This window comes from Rattus norvegicus, chromosome 2 (assembly GCF_021556685.1).
Source record: "Rattus norvegicus strain SHRSP/BbbUtx chromosome 2, alternate assembly SHRSP_T2T, whole genome shotgun sequence".
In the NCBI taxonomy this organism is placed as follows: Eukaryota; Metazoa; Chordata; class Mammalia; order Rodentia; family Muridae; genus Rattus; species Rattus norvegicus.
Genome location: NC_141535.1, coordinates 40,412,178 through 40,431,164, shown reverse-complemented (window position 1 = coordinate 40,431,164; position 18,987 = coordinate 40,412,178).

Here is an 18,987-nt window from a genome sequence, read left to right as displayed (position 1 = left end):
TCAGCAGGAGGAAACCCAAGCATGTCTATTTATGTGTGCAGTCTTGTCACATGGGAGAAGCATTCATGAAAGGCACTCAAGGCAGTGACGGAAAACTCTGGCTTTTACGCAGCCTCAACAAATGGTAATAAATTTACAGAGAAGCGACAAGACAAGGGAAAGAAACGTCAGCTTCCAAAGGCAAGAGTCTACAAGAAGATAAATGTGGGGGAAGAAACAAATGGAGTAAGGTTTGTTTGTAGATCCCGGTGGTGCCACCTCTGCGGTGTAAGGCTGTCTTCTATAAAGAAGAATTTATAGCTTGTTTTTGGTGGAAAGGGAGAGGGTAGGAGATTAGTCCTCTGCTGCTCTTTAATTGCTTTAAGCTAAGAAAATCTTTCCTGTTTTAGGGTTGTATCTTCTGGTCTCCCACAGAGACAAGATTCAAGAACCCACAGGCAGCCAAGGTGTGATAACTTGGTTGTAGTCTAAGGGACAGGGTGCTTCCAAGTGAGATTTCAGAAACAGCAATATTCGAGAAGACTTCAGAATATTCATTGGAGTCCATCAGCAGAGTTAAAAGCTGAGCTGGAATCAGTCTGGAGGTTCCTCAGAAAATTGGACATTGAACTACCTGAGGATCCAGCTATACCTCTCTTAGGCATATACCCAAAAGATGCCCCAACATATAAAAAAGACACGTGCTCCACTATGTTCATCGCAGCCTTATTTATAATAGCCAGAAGCTGGAAAGAACCCAGATGCCCTTCAACAGAGGAATGGATACAGAAAATGTGGTACATCTACACAATGGAATATTACTCAGCTATCAAAAACAATGACTTTATGAAATTCATAGGCAAATGGTTGGATCTGGAAAATATCATCCTGAGTGAGCTAACCCAATCACAGAAGAACACACATGGTATGCACTCATTGATAAGTGGCTATTAGCCCAAATGCTTGAATTGCCCTAGATGCACAGAATACATGAAACTCAAGACGGATGATCAAAATGTGAATGCTTCACTCCTTCTTTAGAAGGGGAACAAGAATACCCTTGGCAGGGAATAGGGAGGCAAAGATTAAAACAGACACAGAAGGAACACCCATTCAGGACCTGTCCCACATGTGGCCCATGCATATACAGCCACCCAATTAACAAGATGGATGAAGCAAAGAAGTGCAGGCCGACAGGAGCCGGATGTAGATCTCTCCTGAGAGACACAACAAGAATACAGCAAATACAGAGGCGAATGCCAGCAGCAAAGCACTGAACTGAGAACAGGAACCCCGTTGAAGGAATCAGAGAAAGGACGGAAAGAGCTTGAAGGGGCTCAAGACCCCATATGAACAACAATGCCAACCAACCAGAGCTTCCAGGGACTAAGCCACTACCTAAAGACTATACATGGACTGACCCTCTGACCTCATAGGTAGCAATGAATATCCTAGTAAGATCACCAGTGGAAGGGGAAGCCCTGGGTCCTGCCAAGACTGAACCCCCAGTGAACGTGATTGTTGGGGGGAGGGCGGCAATGGGGGGAGGATGGGGAGGGGAACACCCATATAGAGGGGGAGGGAGAGGGGTTGGGGGATGTTTGCCTGGAAACCGGGAAAGGGAATAACATTCGAAATGTAAATAAGAAATACTCAAGTTAATTTAAAAAAAATGCTCAGCTGGAGATAGAAAAGAAATTAGCAGAATGTCACTCGCCTTCTGGACAGCAGGGGGACTCTGACGGATGCCAAAAGCATTGGCACACGCACATGCTGAGAATGCTAACACTTCACTGCAATCACAGGGGATGAGTCAGAGGTAACAGTGGGACCATTCTAAGAAGTACCTGCCCCATTTCCCCATCTCTCCTTCTCGCCACCCCACATCAGAGGAAGAATTCAGAAAAGAGAATCTGTGAGAAAATGGAGAGGAAAGAAGGAAAACTTTATGTGGAGAGCAGGTGAGGGTTAAAACATGCCTTACCCATAGGCTGTGTTACAGACTCAGTCCTCAATCTGTTCTTCTGAGACATGACAGAATATTTAAGAGCTAGGCCTTGATGGGAGGTTTTAGGTCATTGGGAGTGTGCCTCCCAAGGGAACTGTGGGATTCTGGTCCTGTAGACTTCCCCTCTTTCATCACTTCCCCACCAAGAAGTAGGTATTTCTACTGTGTCACCCCACCCCCAAAGTGTGATGTTCTCCACCTCAGAGACTTAACAATGGGTCCACCCGCTAATGGACTGGAGCTTCCAAAAGTGAATTTGAATAAACTCATCCTCTTTAAAATTTGCTTATGTCTGGGTATTTTACTGCAGTAAGTAGATGAGCTATACAGAATAGGAGTTTCACTGGTTTTTAGATACTCAAAGTTATTGAGAAAATGGTAGGATTGAGCCAACACATGATTAAATTGTTTAAAAAGAAAGGCTTTCTTTTCCTGGAAAAGTGTGAAGACTGTATTGGAGAATGTGAGGGAAAATACATCTCTTTTGACTAAATAAAGTCCAAACCATTTAATAAACTGATTGTCTTTATTTTAAATCAAGCCTGACTCCGTTGGGTTTATATTTTCCCCCCAAGAACTCCTGCATCACCTAAGTATTCACACCGTGGCAATGAACCATTGCCTTTAGACTTGACTTCGCATGGACAATAAGTTACTCATCAGCACTTTGTTTCCTTGAAGGCTTTGAAGCCGTTCCCTCCCCTTCTTTTTGTTCCTGAACATCAATGTGGAGAAAGACGAAGGCACCCATGCTCTTCTGCGTTTATGATTTAATTGTTCCCGTCCTGCCATACAAACCCTTCTTTATTTCATGCTCGGCACCCCTTTCGTGATAGGACTTGTTGCCGAATGTACTGTCAGTCTCCACTGCATTCTGAACTCACTCTTGCCTGTGCTGAGCCGGGCTCTTAGTGTGATGAGGTGGAGGAGGAAGTGGATGCCTTTTATTATTGAAATCATGTCTGCTCTCTACCTTCCTAAAAAATATCAGCGAGTTCTTCCATACCCAGTGCTTTGTTTGCAATCTTTTTATGTCTTTTTTTTTCCTGTTTCATTTTGGGTGATATCAAACCTTCCACTGTACACATAGTTGTGTTGTTGGCCACATTTACTGTTTCTGAACTGACTTCCCTTCTATGTCTCTATGTTCATGTCCTGTCTTTTTCTATTACCTTTTCACTTTTCCCCTAGACTTTTCTATTTCTTCTTTGAAATATTTTTCTCTAACCACAATTTTTGCTGTGGAAAACTTGACAAGACAATATGGAATTTTTTTTCTAATTCTACAGGCACTCCTTCATTTGGTATGGTTTACACCATTTTTGCAGAAGGTGTTTCTCTCTTACCCATTATCCTTCTCCTCCTCCTCCTCCTCCTCCTCCTCCTCCTCCTCCTCTCCCTCCTCCTCCTCCTCCCCCTCCTCCTCTTCCTCCTCCTCCTCCTCCTCTTCTTCTTCTTCTTCTTCTTCTTCTTCTTCTTCTTCTTCTTCTTCTTCTTCTTCTTCTTCTTCTTCTTCTTCTTCTTCTTCTTCTTCATTGTGCAATCTATCATAAGGATCCATTCTGATTATCCATCACCTTTGAATGTCTTGTCCGTTTATTGCTGAAAATCATGTGTGAATCCACTGGAAATGTTGTGTGAATCACACACTCAGATTAAGCCTTGATCTCCTTGTTTCAGGTTCACAAACACAAACATTACTCTCCTTTCTCCCTCACCTCCAGGACTTTCCCTCAAGCTGGAGTTTAAGGAATTCATTGAAGTTTTCAAAGAATGGAACACTGAAAACTGTAGTCTGGGGCTAGTGCTCTAGAAGGTAAGGTGTACAGAAGAAGAGAAGAAAGGAGAGGAGAGGAGAGGAGAGGAGAGGAGAGGAGAGGAGAGGAGAGGAGAGGAGAGGAGAGAAACGAGTACTTCTGTGACCAGTGATGCCTCCCAGACCTCATATTTTTCAGTACACATGAAACTGAATGTTTGTTTGTTGTGTTATTTTCAAGTATTCTTAATTAAATTTTTTGACAATGAAGAAGAAGAATTAAGAAGTATAGAATGAAGGAGTAAGGAATTCTCAATCCAGTTGCTTCTATGGGTAGACAGTTCAGCTCAGCCACAGAGTTTGAAGTACACAGAGTGAGGGTCAACTTTCTGACCTGGCTTAGAAGACAGTCCCATAAGGCCCCTCCGTAGACCAGAACTTGTTTTTGCATGTTGGCTGTCTCAGTTCCAAACAATCCCTGGTCTCCCTCCGTATCTTCTGCATTTTACTTTTCCTCAACTTATATGATAGTTTGTATATGTTTGGCCCGGGGAATGGCGCTGTTGGGAGGTGTGGCCTCATTGGAGTAGGTGTGGCCTTGTGGGTATGGTCTTTAATACCCTTGCCCTAGCTGCCTGGGAGCGAGTATTCTGCTAGCAACCTTCAGATGAAGATGTAGAACTCTCAGCTTCTCATGAACCATGCCTGTCTGGATGCTGCCATGTTCCTACCTTGATGATAATGGACTGAACTTCTAAACCTGTAAGCCAGCCCCAATTAAATGTTGTTCCTTTAAGAGTTGTCTTGGTCTTGGTGTCTGTTCACAGCAGTAAAATCCTAAATAAGACAGAAGTTGGTACCAGAAGTGGGAACAGGAAGCAAAAATTTTCCTAGAGGGTCACTAGGAGTGATAGTGAGTGACTATCCATCTTCCACCCCTTGATTCCTGGACCCATGGATCCTGGGTATGGGAGAAATTGCACCATATATGGGACGCTGATTCAAAGCATATACTGCCTTCTGAAGAACTCTGCCCCAGCCCTCCATGCTGCTGCCACCTAACTGGCACTGTAACTGTGTCTTCAAAGGGCCATTCCACCTTTCTATCAGACAAGCTCCTTCAGGATGATAGGAAACATGGTAAGGCCAGTGGATTCCACGATCGTGGGCTCACCGGCGCATTTCTCTGGCTGTGAAGTGAGTTCCTTGGTCAGAAGCGATACTGTGTGGAATATAGTGACAGTGGCTGAGATCCTGTAAGTTCACAAATGGTGTATTTGGAAGAAGCATTACATGCAGGAAAGGCAAATCCATAACCAGAATAAGTATCTACAGTTTGCCAAACACTGGATGACCCACCAGCTGATACTTTGTAGAAACACAACTTTTTAATTTTCTTTTTTTTTTAATTTATTTAATACTTAATAATAATTCTTTGGTTTCCGGGCAAACATCCCCCTCCCCCCTCCCCTTCCTTATGGGTGTTCCCCTCCCAACCCTCCCCCCATTGCCGCCCTCCCCCCATAGTCTAGTTCACTGGGGGTTCAGTCTTAGCAGGACCCAGGGCTTCCCCTTCCACTGGTGCTCTTACTAGGATATTCATTGCTACCTATGAGGTCAGAGTCCAGGGTCAGTCCATGTATAGTCTTTAGGTAGTGGCTTAGTCCCTGGAAGCTCTGGTTGCTTGGCATTGTTGTACTTTTGGGGTCTCGAGCCCCTTCAAGCTCTTCCAGTTCTTTCTCTGATTCCTTCAACGGGGGTCCTATTCTCAGTTCAGTGGTTTGCTGCTGGCATTCGCCTCTGTATTTGCTGTATTCTGGCTGTGTCTCTCAGGAGAGATCTACATCCGGCTCCTGTCGGTCTGCACTTCTTTGCTTCATCCATCTGTCTAATTGGGTGGCTGTATATGTATGGGCTACATGTGGGGCAGGTTCTGAATGGGAGTTCCTTCAGTCTCTGTTTTAATCTTTGCCTCTCTCTTCCCTGCCAAGGGTATTCTTGTTCCCCTTTTAGAGAAGGAGTGAAGCATTCACATTTTGATCATCAAGTCTTGAGTTTCATTTGTTCTAGGCATGTGGGGTAATTCAAGCATTTGGGCTAATAGCCACTTATCAGTGAGTGCATACCATGTATGTCTTTCTGTGTTGGGGTTAGCTCACTCAGGATGATATTTTCCAGTTCCAACCATTTGCCTACGAATTTCATAAAGCCGTTCTTTTTGATAGCTGAGTAATATTGCATTGTGTAGATGTACCACATTTTCTGTATCCATTCCTCTGTTGAAGGGCATCTGGGTTCTTTCCAGCTTCTGGCTACTATAAATAAGGCTGCGATGAACATACCGGAGAACGTGTCTTTTTTATATGTTGGGGCATCTTTTGGATATATGTCCAAGAGAGGTATAGCTGGATCCTCAGGTAGTTCAATGTCCAATTTTTTGAGGAACCTCCAGACTGATTTCCAGAATGGTTTTACCAGTCTGCAATCCCACCAACAATGGAGGAGTGTTCCTCTTTCTACACATCCTCGCCAGCATCTGCTGTCACCTGAGTTTTTGATATTAGCCATTCTCACTGGTGTGAGGTGAAATCTCAGGGTTGTTTTGATTTGCATTTCCCTTATGACTAAAGATGTTGAACATTTCTTTAGGTGTTTCTCAGCCATTCGGCATTCCTCAGCTGTGAATTCTTTGTTTAGCTCTGAACCCCATTTTTTAATACGGTTATTTGTCTCCCTGCGGACTAACTTCTTGAGTTCTTTGTATATTTTGGATATAAGGCCTCTATCTGTTGTAGGATTGGTAAAGATCTTTTCCCAATCTGTTGGTTGCCGATTTGTCCTAACCACGGTGTCCTTTGCCTTACAGAAGCTTTGCAGTTTTATGAGATCCCATTTGTCGATTCTTGATCTTAGAGCATAAGCCATTGGTGTTTTGTTCAGGAAATTTTTTCCAGTGCCCATGTGTTCCAGATGCTTCCCTAGTTTTTCTTCTATTAGTTTGAGTGTATCAGGTTTGATGTGGAGGTCCTTGATCCACTTGGACTTAAGCTTTGTACAGGGTGATAAGCATGGATCGATCTGCATTCGTCTACATGTTGACCTCCAGTTGAACCAGCACCATTTGCTGAAAATGCTATCTTTTTTTCCATTGGATGGTTTTGGCTCCTTTGTCAAAAATCAAGTGACCATAGGTGTGTGGGTTCATTTCTGGGTCTTCAATTCTATTCCATTGGTCTATCTGTCTGTCTCTGTACCAATACCATGCAGTTTTTATCACTATTGCTCTGTAATACTGCTTGAGTTCAGGGATAGTGATTCCCCCTGAAGTCCTTTTATTGTTGAGGATAGTTTTAGCTATCCTGGGTTTTTTGTTATTCCAGATGAATTTGCAAATTGTTCTGTCTAACTCTTTGAAGAATTGGATTGGTATTTTGATGGGGATTGCATTGAATCTGTAGATCGCTTTTGGTAAAATGGCCATTTTTACTATATTAATCCTGCCAATCCATGAGCATGGGAGATCTTTCCATCTTCTGAGGTCTTCTTCAGTTTCTTTCTTCAGTGTCTTGAAGTTCTTATTGTACAGATCTTTTACTTGCTTAGTTAAAGTCACACCGAGGTACTTCATATTATTTGGGTCTATTATGAAGGGTGTCATTTCCCTAATTTCTTTCTCGGCTTGTTTCTCTTTTGTGTAGAGGAAGGCTACTGATTTATTTGAGTTAATTTTATACCCAGCCACTTTGCTGAAGTTGTTTATCAGCTTTAGTAGTTCTCTGGTGGAACTTTTGGGATCACTTAAATATACTATCATGTCATCTGCAAATAGTGATATTTTGACCTCTTCTTTTCCGATCTGTATCCCCTTGATCTTCTTTTGTTGTCTGATTGCTCTGGCTAGAACTTCAAGAACTATATTGAATAAGTAGGGAGAGAGTGGGCAGCCTTGTCTAGTCCCTGATTTTAGTGGGATTGCTTCAAGTTTCTCTCCATTTAGTTTAATGTTAGCAACTGGTTTGCTGTATATGGCTTTTACTATGTTTAGGTATGGGCCTTGAATTCCTATTCTTTCCAGGACTTTTATCATGAAGGGGTGTTGAATTTTGTCAAATGCTTTCTCAGCATCTAATGAAATGATCATGTGGTTCTCTTCTTACAGTTTGTTTATATAATGGATCACGTTGATGGTTTTCCGTATATTAAACCATCCCTGCATGCCTGGGATGAAGCCTACTTGATCATGGTGGATAATTGTTTTAATGTGCTCTTGGATTCGGTTTGCCAGAATTTTATTGAGCATTTTTGTGTCGATATTCATAAGGGAAATTGGTCTGAAGTTCTCTTTCTTTGTTTTGTCTTTGTGTGGTTTAGGTATAAGAGTAATTGTGGCTTCATAGAAGGAATTCGGTAGTGCTCCATCTGTTTCAATTTTGTGGAATAGTTTGGATAATATTGGTATGAGGTCTTCTATGAAGGTCTGATAGAATTCTGCACTAAACCTGTCTGGACCTGGGCTCTTTTTGGTTGGGAGACCTTTAATGACTGCTTCTATTTCCTTAGGAGTTATGGGGTTGTTTAACTGGTTTATCTGTTCCTGATTTAACTTTGGTACCTGGTATCTGTATAGGAAATTGTCCATTTCCTGCAGATTTTTCAAGTTTTGTTGAATATAGGCTTTTATACTAAGATCTGATGATTTTTTGAATTTCCTCTGAATCTGTAGTTATGTCTCCCTTTTCATTTCTGATTTTGTTAATTTGGACACACCTCTGGGTCCTCTTGTTAGTCTGGCTAAGGGTTTATCTATCTTGTTGATTTTCTCAAAGAACCAACTTTTGTTGATTCTTTCTATGGTCCTTTTTGTTTCTACTTGGTTGATTTCAGCTCTGAGTTTGATTATTTCCTGCCTTCTACTCCTCCTGGGTGTATTTGCTTCTTTTTGTTCTAGAGCTTTTAGGTGTGCTGTCAAGCTGCTGACATATGCTCTTTCCTGTTTCTTTCTGCAGGCACACAGCGCTATGAGTTTTCCTCTTAGCACAGCTTTCATTGTTTCCCATAAGTTTGGGTATGTTGTACCTTCATTTTCATTAAATTCTAAAAAGTTTTTAATTTCTTTCTTTATTTCTTCCTTGACTAGGCTATCATTGAGTAGAGCATTGTTCAATTTCCACGTATATGTGGGCATTCTTCCCTTATTGTTATTGAAGACCAGTTTTAGGCCGTGGTGGTCTGATAGCACGCATGGGATTATTTCTATCTTTCTGTACCTGTTGAGGCCCGTTTTTTGACCAACTATATGGTCAATTTTGGAGAAAGTACCATGAGGAGCTGAGAAGAAGATATATCCTTTTGCTTTAGGATAGAATGTTCTATTAATATCTGTTAAGTCCATTTGGCTCATGACTTCTCTTAGTCTGTCTACGTCTCTGTGTAATTTCTGTTTCCATGATCTGTCCATTGATGAGAGTGGGGTGTTGAAATCTCCCACTATTATTGTGTTAGGTGCAATGTGTGTTTTGAGCTTTAGTAAGGTTTCTTTTACGTATGTAGGTGCCCTTGTATTTGGGGCATAGATATTTAGGATTGAGAGTTCATCTTGGTGGATTTTTCCTTTGATGAATATGAAGTGTCCTTCCTTATCTTTTTTGATGACTTTTAGTTGAAAATTGATTTTATTTGATATTAGAATGGCTACTCCAGCTTGCTTCTTCTGACCATTTGCTTGGAAAGTTGTTTTCCAGCCTTTCACTCTGAGGTAGTGTCTGTCTTTGTCTCTGAGGTGTGTTTCCTGTAGGCAGCAGAATGCAGGGTCCTCGTTGCGTATCCAGTTTGTTAATCTATGTCTTTTTATTGGGGAGTTGAGGCCATTGATGTTGAGAGATATTAAGGAATAGTGATTATTGCTTCCTGTTATATTCATATTTGGATGTGAGGTTATGTTTGTGTGCTTTTCTTCTCTTTGTTTTGTTGCCAAGACGATTAGTTTCTTGCTTCTTCTAGGGTATAGCTTGCCTCCTTATGTTGGGCTTTACCCTTTATTATCCTTTGTAGTGCTGGATTTGTAGAAAGATATTGTGTAAATTTGGTTTTGTCATGGAATATCTTGGTTTCTCCATCTATGTTAATTGAGAGTTTTGCAGGATACAGTAACCTGGGCTGGCACTTGTGTTCTCTTAGGGTCTGTATGACATCTGTCCAGGATCTTCTGGCCTTCATAGTTTCTGGCGAAAAGTCTGGTGTGATTCTGATAGGTCTGCCTTTATATGTTACTTGACCTTTTTCCCTTACTGCTTTTAATATTCTTTCTTTATTTTGTGCGTTTGGTGTTTTGACTATTATGTGACGGGAGGTGTTTCTTTTCTGGTCCAATCTATTTGGAGTTCTGTAGGCTTCTTGTATGCCTATGGGTATCTCTTTTTTTAGGTTAGGGAAGTTTTCTTCTAGGATTTTGTTGAAGATATTTACTGGTCCTTTGAGCTGGGAGTCTTCACTCTCTTCTATACCTATTATCCTTAGGTTTGATCTTCTCATTGAGTCCTGGATTTCCTGTATGTTTTGGACCAGTAGCTTTTTCCGCTTTACATTATCTTTGACAGTTGAGTCAATGATTTCTAGGGAATCTTCTGCTCCTGAGATTCTCTCTTCCATCTCTTGTATTCTGTTGGTGAAGCTTGTATCTACAGCTCCTTGTCTCTTCTTTTGGTTTTCTATATCCAGGGTTGTTTCCATGTGTTCTTTCTTGATTGCTTCTATTTCCATTTTTAATTCCTTCAACTGTTTGATTGTGTTTTCCTGGAATTCTTTCAGGCATTTTTGCGATTCCTCTCTGTAGGCTTCTACTTGTTCTCTAAGGGAGTTCTTCACGTCTTTCTTGAAGTCCTCCAGCATCATGATCAAATATGATTTTGAAACTAGATCTTGCTTTTCTGGTGTGTTTGGATATTCCATGTTTATTTTGGTGGGAGAATTGGGCTCCGATGATGCCATGTAGTCTTGGTTTCTGTTGCTTGGGTTCCTGCGCTTGCCTCCTGCCATCAGATTATCTCTAGTGTTACTTTGTTCTGCTATTTCTGACAGTGGCTAGACTGTCCTATAAGCCTGTGTGTCATGAGTGCTGTAGACCTGTTTTCCTGTTTTCTTTCAGCCAGTTATGGGGACAGAGTGTTCTGCTTTCGGGCTTGTAGTTTTTCCTCTCTACAGGTCTTCAGCTGTTCCTGTGGGCCTGTGTCTTGAGTTCACCAGGCACGTCACTTGCAGGGGAAAAGTTGGTCCTGCCTGAGGTTCCGAGGCTCAAGTGTGCTCGTGGGGTACTGCCTAAGTCCTCTCCGCAGCGGCAACAACCGAGAAGATCTGCACCGCTCTTTCCGGGAGCCTCCGTGCACCAGGGTTCCAGATGGTGTTTGGTGTTTTCCTCTGGCGTCTGGATGTGCGCAGAGTGCAGTCTCTTCTGGTTTCCCAGGCGTGTCTGCCTCTCTGTTGTTTTAGCTCTCCCTCCCACGGAATTTGGGTGCAGAGAACTGTTTATCCGGTCTGTTTCCTTCAGGTTCCGGCAGTGTCTCAGGCGCAGGGGTCCTGCCGCTCCTGGGCCCTCCCCTACAGGAACCCAGAGGCCTTATACAGTTTCCTCTTGGGCCAGGGATGTGGGCAGGGGTGGGCAGTGTTGGTGGTCTCCTCCGCTCCGCAGCCTCAGGAGTGCCCACCTGACCAGGCGGTGAGGTCTCTCTCCCACGGGGTTTGGGAGCAGAGAGCTGCTGCGGGCCGGGATCCGCGGGTGTGGGCGAAACACAACTTTTAAATAGTGATTCTCAACTTGTGGGTCACAAACCCAATGGCAAACTTTCGTCTCCAAAAGTTACATACAGAACAATTTATAATAATTGCATTACAAAAATACTTATATTACAATTTATAATAACAAACAAAAATAATTTAAGAACTGTATTAAAGGGTCAAGCATGAGGAAAATTGAGGACCACTCCTTTAGAAAGACCAGGAGTGGAACGAGGTGTAGTCACATGTATCCTGTGCACTTTGTGGTCAAGTTTCTATTTCATCCATGTAGTAGGAAGGAAGTGTGTACTGCTTTCTCACAACTAGTGAAACATTTGACTGACTGGGTGATTTTTCCCATAGAACATTCACAATTTTCTAAAAAGGCAATTCTAAAGAGCAATGAGGGCAGGATGAAGAGTGTCACATTCTACACTTTGATTTTGTAATCATCTGAGCAAAGGTGAGAACCCAGTCCAACTCATCCCTGGGTTGGGGGCTATCTACTGCAGCAAAGGCTGCTCCTCCCACACAGAAGAATGTGGCTAGACAGACAAGCTAGCATCCCTAGTAAAGTCTAGGAAAAGCACATTAATAGATGTCTTAGTAACTTTCCTATTTCTATGAAGACACCATGACCAAGGCAACTTACAGAAGAAAGAGTTTACTGGGGCTTACAGCTTAGAGGGTTGGAATATCCATGACCATCAGGGTGGGAAACATAGCAGTAGGCAGGCAGGCATGGCACTGGAGCAGTGGCTAAGAATTCCTATCTTGTTTCACAAGCATTAGGCAGAGAGACACAAAGAATAGCCTTGGCTTTTGAAAATCAAATCCTGCCCTCATTGACAAATCTCCTCTAACAAGGTCACACCTCCTCATCCTTCCCAAACAGTTTCACCAAAGGGAGTCTAAATATTCAAATATATGAGGCTATTGGGGCAGTCTCATTCAAATCACCACAACAGAGATGCTCTTCCTAAGCTTTTAGTAAATAACAACTCGTAGCTATTGAAACTTACTTCAGTCTGGTGTCTTACAGGAGAGCAGATGGTAGAGTAACCACAGACTACTCATTCAGAGGTATGACTAGCATGGGCTACCACTTCAGCTGCTTCAGGAGAGGCTGGGAACCTGTCAATATTACTACCTCTATGAATCTTTATGCTGTGATTAATTCTCCTGCCTGTGGGCTACTGAGGCATATTATGTACCCCTGTATAGCAGCCTGTATCAATGCCTGCTTGACAACACCTTATTTACACATCTTGAGACACTATTACATTATTCTCTAGAAGACAGGAGTCAAACCAGTTTCCAAATGGCCATTAACATGTCAGGTAATGTATACTTGTAAAGCATTTTGCCTTCCAGGGTTTGTGATCCTTCCTGTGCCTTTGGGCAATCTGGCAAAGCTACAAACTCCTTCTCATAATGATGTATTTAAATAAATAAAAACAAAACATGGAACACTCAAGAAAATCAAGTTTTTGAGATGTTGGTAATTATTAAAATATTTTTTAAATTTTTTTTGTTAATGGTTCTTTAGTAGTATATTAAAAGGCATGTTCATATACTCACAAATAAATTTAATGCCAGGTTTATGGACTATTAAAGTTTCTAAGCAGTTGAAGCCAGGGGGATGGCTCAGTAGGTAAAGGCACTTGCCACCATCCTGATGACGTGGTCCTGACTCCTGTAACCCACATGCTGTAAATAGAGAACATATTCTTCCAAGTTGTCCCCTGGCCTCCAGCCACATGCACACAAGAAAATAATGGAAAATAATACTTTAAATTATTTGCAACAAAATAATTTCTGTTGGTGGAAAAGTCATAGATCCTGCTAAAAACCACTGGGCTGCTTTCTGTTCACATTTAAATGACCAGAAATGATACATTCTGATTAGGGATTACTGAATATAGACATGATTCTTCTCCCAAAATTTATTAACCCTTCCCCTGGGATTCAGTCTCTTAACCCTTGGGTTAAGCACCCCGTGCATACTGCAAAGCCAGAAATTTCAGCTCATAATGCAGGAGTATGCTCTCAGGTGAAACAGGGAGCTGAGTGTCCTCAGAGGCTGAGTCAAGAGTTAATTATTATAAAAAGAGCAGGGAAACCCAGGAAGCAAAGGGCTTGGGACAGGAATCAGGTCTCTAGGTTAAGAACTGAGAGGAGAAGGGTTATGAAACGGAATGATGGTCCCAGAGAGTGATGGGAAGGCAGGGTCTACAGAGGACCTGGTGAGGAGGGAGGACCTGGTGATAGCAGCAACAACAAGTTTCCCATTGCTTCCACTTTTTCCTCTCTCCTCCCTTTTCCCCTAGATTCCTTAAGAGAGAGGGCAGTAGACAAAATCTTTCAGAGGCTTCCCTCTAGTGGCTATTAAAACAGATCAGGACCAGACCTATTTGAAATCACTCAAAAGAAACAACAAAGCATAGACAACGATTTGGTTAGTGTGCTTCACAATAATACTTCAAGTTATGAAATGCTAGATAATTAAAATGTTATCATTAGGGAATGACTATAAGTTGAGAGAGCAAAAGACACTACAAAGTTCAGATCGACAAGTCAGATGCATCCATTGGAGAACATGTGCCTGATCCAAGCTCTCTTATAACTTAAATGATGCACGTAACAAGGAATCATGGACACAGGAGCTTGAGAAGTGCCAGATGTGCCTCTTGGGACGTTTTTATTCCTGCCTCAGAGGGTCTCTGGCATGAGAAAATATACGAGTTTTCTCAAGAATGGTATGTGGCCACCTACTTGTCCAGAAGTAGCCAGAGTTCAGGAAACATCTGAAAGATCTCCACTTTATACTCAGATATTTACATAATTTACAGGACATTTTCCAGAGAGCTGTGTCTCGTAAACCAGAGGACTCCAACGTTGTTTACCTAAGAAATCCTAGACACCAAAGTACACTCTGCTAAAAGCATTCCACGGATACGGACTCTCCTGCTAGCAAAAAACATTCAGTTCACCAGGAGGCCTGCCATTAGTATCCTTATAAGATTAAATGGGTTGTTTACATCTATCCAATGTAGGAATGTGCCCTCCCCCAGCAAAGAATGGATCATGAGTGGCTGTTTCCAAAGCATTTTACACAGACTGAAGCTGAGCGGTTTTTGTTTTGTATTGTATTCTTTTTTTAGGTACACAGTCTTGCCATGTATTCCAGACTGCCTTTGAACTTATGGCAACTCTCCTGCTTCAACCTCTCAAGTACTGAGATTATAGGTAAGTATCATCAAGCCAGGAATACCTAGGTACTTTTAATCTTAAAATTAACATTGTCACACATAAGACTTTGGAGTGACGGCAGCATAATGAGCCTCAATTTTGACTTATCTTGTCAACTATATATAAGAAATAAAGAGAAACTAAATGATTCCATGTTTAAAATATTCTGTTTTTAAAATGGGGGTCTCAATAGGCAGCCCTGGAACTCACTGTGTAGACAAGGCTAGCCTCAAACTTCTGCTGACCTTCCTGCATCTACCTCTTAGGTGCTGGGATTATAGGCATGTGCCACTGTGTATGTTTTAAGGATATTATTAAAGATCATTTCTGGATCACAAATTGAGGGCAATTGTTTTATAATTTACATTTTTCTTCAAGAACCATACATTTACTCTCACTGAATCTTGTTCATTTGTTTCCTGATATTAAAGCATCAAGAGAACTTATAAAGCATATAATATAATACAGAGAACAGGACTTAAAAGTAGACTAATTTAGAGTCAAATCCTGACTTAGCCAGAGCCTGCTCTGAAATGTCAAACAAATGAACTATTTCCTCTACTAAAAACAGCTTAGTACTCATCTCACAGGGTCCTTAGACACTGCAGATAGACACATGGGTCACAGATCGCACTTCTTTTGACACACTCTGATTAGTAGATGCATAGATCACCAGGGCACCACCCCACTACCTGCTTTCAGAAAGCTCCGCCCTCCTGGCCATGTCTGCCACTTTGCCCATCAGCCTCAGCCTGGAGTTGTTCAGATGTTCTGTCATTTCCAGATTTGAAAGAAAGAGAACAGGGCTTGGGAACTTCACAGTCTGGCAACTAAGGGATGTGCCAGGGAATTCACCCTTGATCAGAGAAGTTTTGGTCAACAAAAGGGAGAGGAAAACTGAGTTACTAGAGGGGGTATTCCGTGATTGAGAAAATGGATGTGGGGGAATGATTTGACTCTTGTTCTTTACTTCAGTTACCATGAGGCATGGCTTCTCCATCTAGACTTTCTAGAAGAGCCACACATGATCTTACAGCACATCCGCTGAGTAGACTACCTGGCTCATCATGAAGACCAGGACAGTGGCATCTCCAGGTCAGTAGTATCTCATGGCTACACATGTACCATGCCTTGACTTTTGCTGCCCTGTGTTTCCACATCCCAAGCAATGATCAAACTTGTTTAGGCCATGCTCAGCTGTTAGGGAAACCTTATCTAAAACAGCAGCTAATGTATATATAACGTCAGCACAAATCCTCTCAGAACAGGCTGTATAATATGAACTTACTACAGGAAGCTCCTGGGCTCAATTCCCAGCACAACAAAAGCAAAAGTAAATAAAAAGAAACATCCCTTCAAAAATGCATGAGGCAGTCTCCCTCTTCTCTCCAAACAGAGTTGTGCTTCTTCCTCTGCATGGGGAATTTGAATAAAACTTGATATTTTATTTACATTTGTTTTTGCCACCTCTGCTCCCATTACCACTCCGGACACACTCCTCTCTATAAGATAGAAACCCATTGTAGGCATTTAATAGTAAAACTGCATCTTAGTATGGATTATTATACAAAGTTATTTGTCACATGCCCACTGCATATGTGAGTGGATATCTTGGCTGACGTACAAGCTATAACATCAAACAGACTTGAATTAGAATCCTCTCGTAGTTTGAATATGCTTGGCCCAGGAAGTGGCACTACTAGGAGGTGTGGCCTTGGTGGAGTATGTGTGGCCTTGCTGGAAGAAGTGTGTCACTGTGGGGGTGGGCCTCCTCCTAGCCACTTGGGGGTCCTGGCTATCTTCTGATCAAGATACAGAACTCAGCTCCTCCTGCACCATGCCTGCCTGGATGCTGCCATGCTTCCCGCCATGATGATAACGGACTGAACCTCAGAAACTGTAAGGCAGCCTTCACAGGCTAGTGTCCTTTATAAGAGTTGGAAGAGTTGGCTTGGTCATGATGTCTCCTCACAGGGATGGAAACCCAAACTAAGACAAATCCTTACCTCTGTGATTAGGAAGGAATCCACCTTAGAGATTCCTTCTGCATCTCAAAGCTCATCAAATTCCCATGAGGGTGAATTAAATAGTAAATATAAACCCTTTAGTTCAAGAAGTTTTTTACGCAATACAAATGAAATACTATTACTATTATCTAAAGTGTCATTTTTAGCTTAGCATCATGGTACATGCCTGGAATCTAAGCATTTAGAGTGTTGAGTCAGGAAAATCAAAGCTACCCTGGACTACAGAATGAGACTCAAAATTTTTAGTAAACAAAAGGCACTTGGAACACATATTCTAATTCTAACATTTAACAATGTGATCATGAAGATGTTAGTATTACATGGGTGAATTCATTCAGGTAAAAGTTCTGTTCCAATGTTCGTATGAGGTCCAGGGGAGGCCTCATTTCCTGTGTCACATGTCAGAGTTGTCATTAGATGTGTCCCATGCTAACACATCAACTCTAGAAGATGGATAGACACTGGCAACAAGAGTAGATAGCAAGGCAGCCTGAAGCCTGGAGACACCGACCTGGCTCTATGCCTGATTCTCAAAGACCAGCCATGGAGGCAACAGACAGAGTAAACAGAGTCCATCATCCTCCTCCACTGGGGCAGCAAAGCCTTGGCCAAGTTCAGTAGGATTCTTATGATTCCTTTCCTAGTTTATGCAGCATAGTATCAGGTAGGGAAACTGAGGCAGTCATGTACTTTTCTGGGAGAAATCATCACCACAATACTCAGAGGTATACTCTAATGTCTTTTAGCCTACCAATTGGCAGGTATCAAGGAGAGCATTTACTCACAGTTCCAAAAGACTGAGGCCACTAAGTTATATCCCTGGGTTGATTTGAGCTAGAAACTGAGGTTGAAGAAGAGGAGGTATTTTGTGGTTTAGGTCAAATAATTTAAGAGACAGGATAGATGACAAATAGACTTGTTTCAGCTTGAGAGAAGCCAATGCACTTAGTGACAAGGGTGCAAAAGGCCAAAACCTAGGGATTGCCATGACCAAGTAACCCTAGAAAGCCTTTGTACCTCTTGTTAAGAGTAAGATCAAGGAAAGTCACAGCAGCGACTTCGAGATGTTGCCGCTAATGACCTTGGGTCCAAATTATGCTAAGATCAATTTCCTGCCTAGAGACCTCTGAACTCACATCTTTACTAAATTATTTGTGCCCCTAAATTAATCTCTTAAGAAACTATGACCCAGGACAAAGAGTCTCTGTTCTTCTTTATCTTCATGCAGAAGAAGTATATTGCAGAGCAAAACTTCAGCTTCTTTCTACTCCCAACAAATACTTCAAACTGAGTATCATTTGCATCTTTCCTCATAAGGACCTCATCCATCTTGTGCCTTAACATGATGAGATGATGCTAGAGGACATTATTATTTCATGTTTCTATTCTGAGAAAGATGTCTCTCTTCAACTTAACTACTAGCTGACAAAAATAACGTTGAACATCTGCAAGAGATAAAACAACTTGAATCCAATTTCCTTTCACATAGATTAAGAGCCCCATTCTCCTGTCATTTATGTAACATATAACTCAATTTTTTGCAATATTTAAATGAGAGGCTAGTTTTTCAGGTCTGTCAATGTGGATGACATAAATTTTTTATTTTGTCCCTTCCACTGATGCACTGGATATATGAGCCCCTGTCAGGATGTGGCAGATCACAAGAGAAAGGGGACTCACACAGTAAAGACAGAAAGACCAATAAAAGGGAGAGGCTGTAAGAATAATCTCTATTGAGAAAACAAAGCACACCTGCTGTTCTCATGAGCAGAACCTAATTCACCTGCATGAATCAGATATTTCATGGTCTGTAATTTGTAATTGATTGACAGTCAAGACCCCTATATACAGAGGTAACGGTTAGCATTGAAATATAAAGTCCTCTTATTGGTTCAAGTAAGTAAAAGGCCAAAAGCCAGCTAGCATCAGATAGAGGTTGATCAGGGGCTAGCTCAGAGTCACCAGCATCTGTTTCTTTATCTGTTGGATTGATTTCCTTTGTGTTGGTTTCATTATTACATAGGGTTCATCCAAATAGGAGACCATTGACTACAGTTATCTCCAGGCTCTTAGGTTCATTAAGGAAAAAAACAGCTTCTTGGACCACTTTCAGGGTTAAGTTAGGAAAACACTTAAAGACTCTTAGGTCTTTAAATCAATGGCAATTTAATTCTGGGGGTTGTTTGTGTGGATGA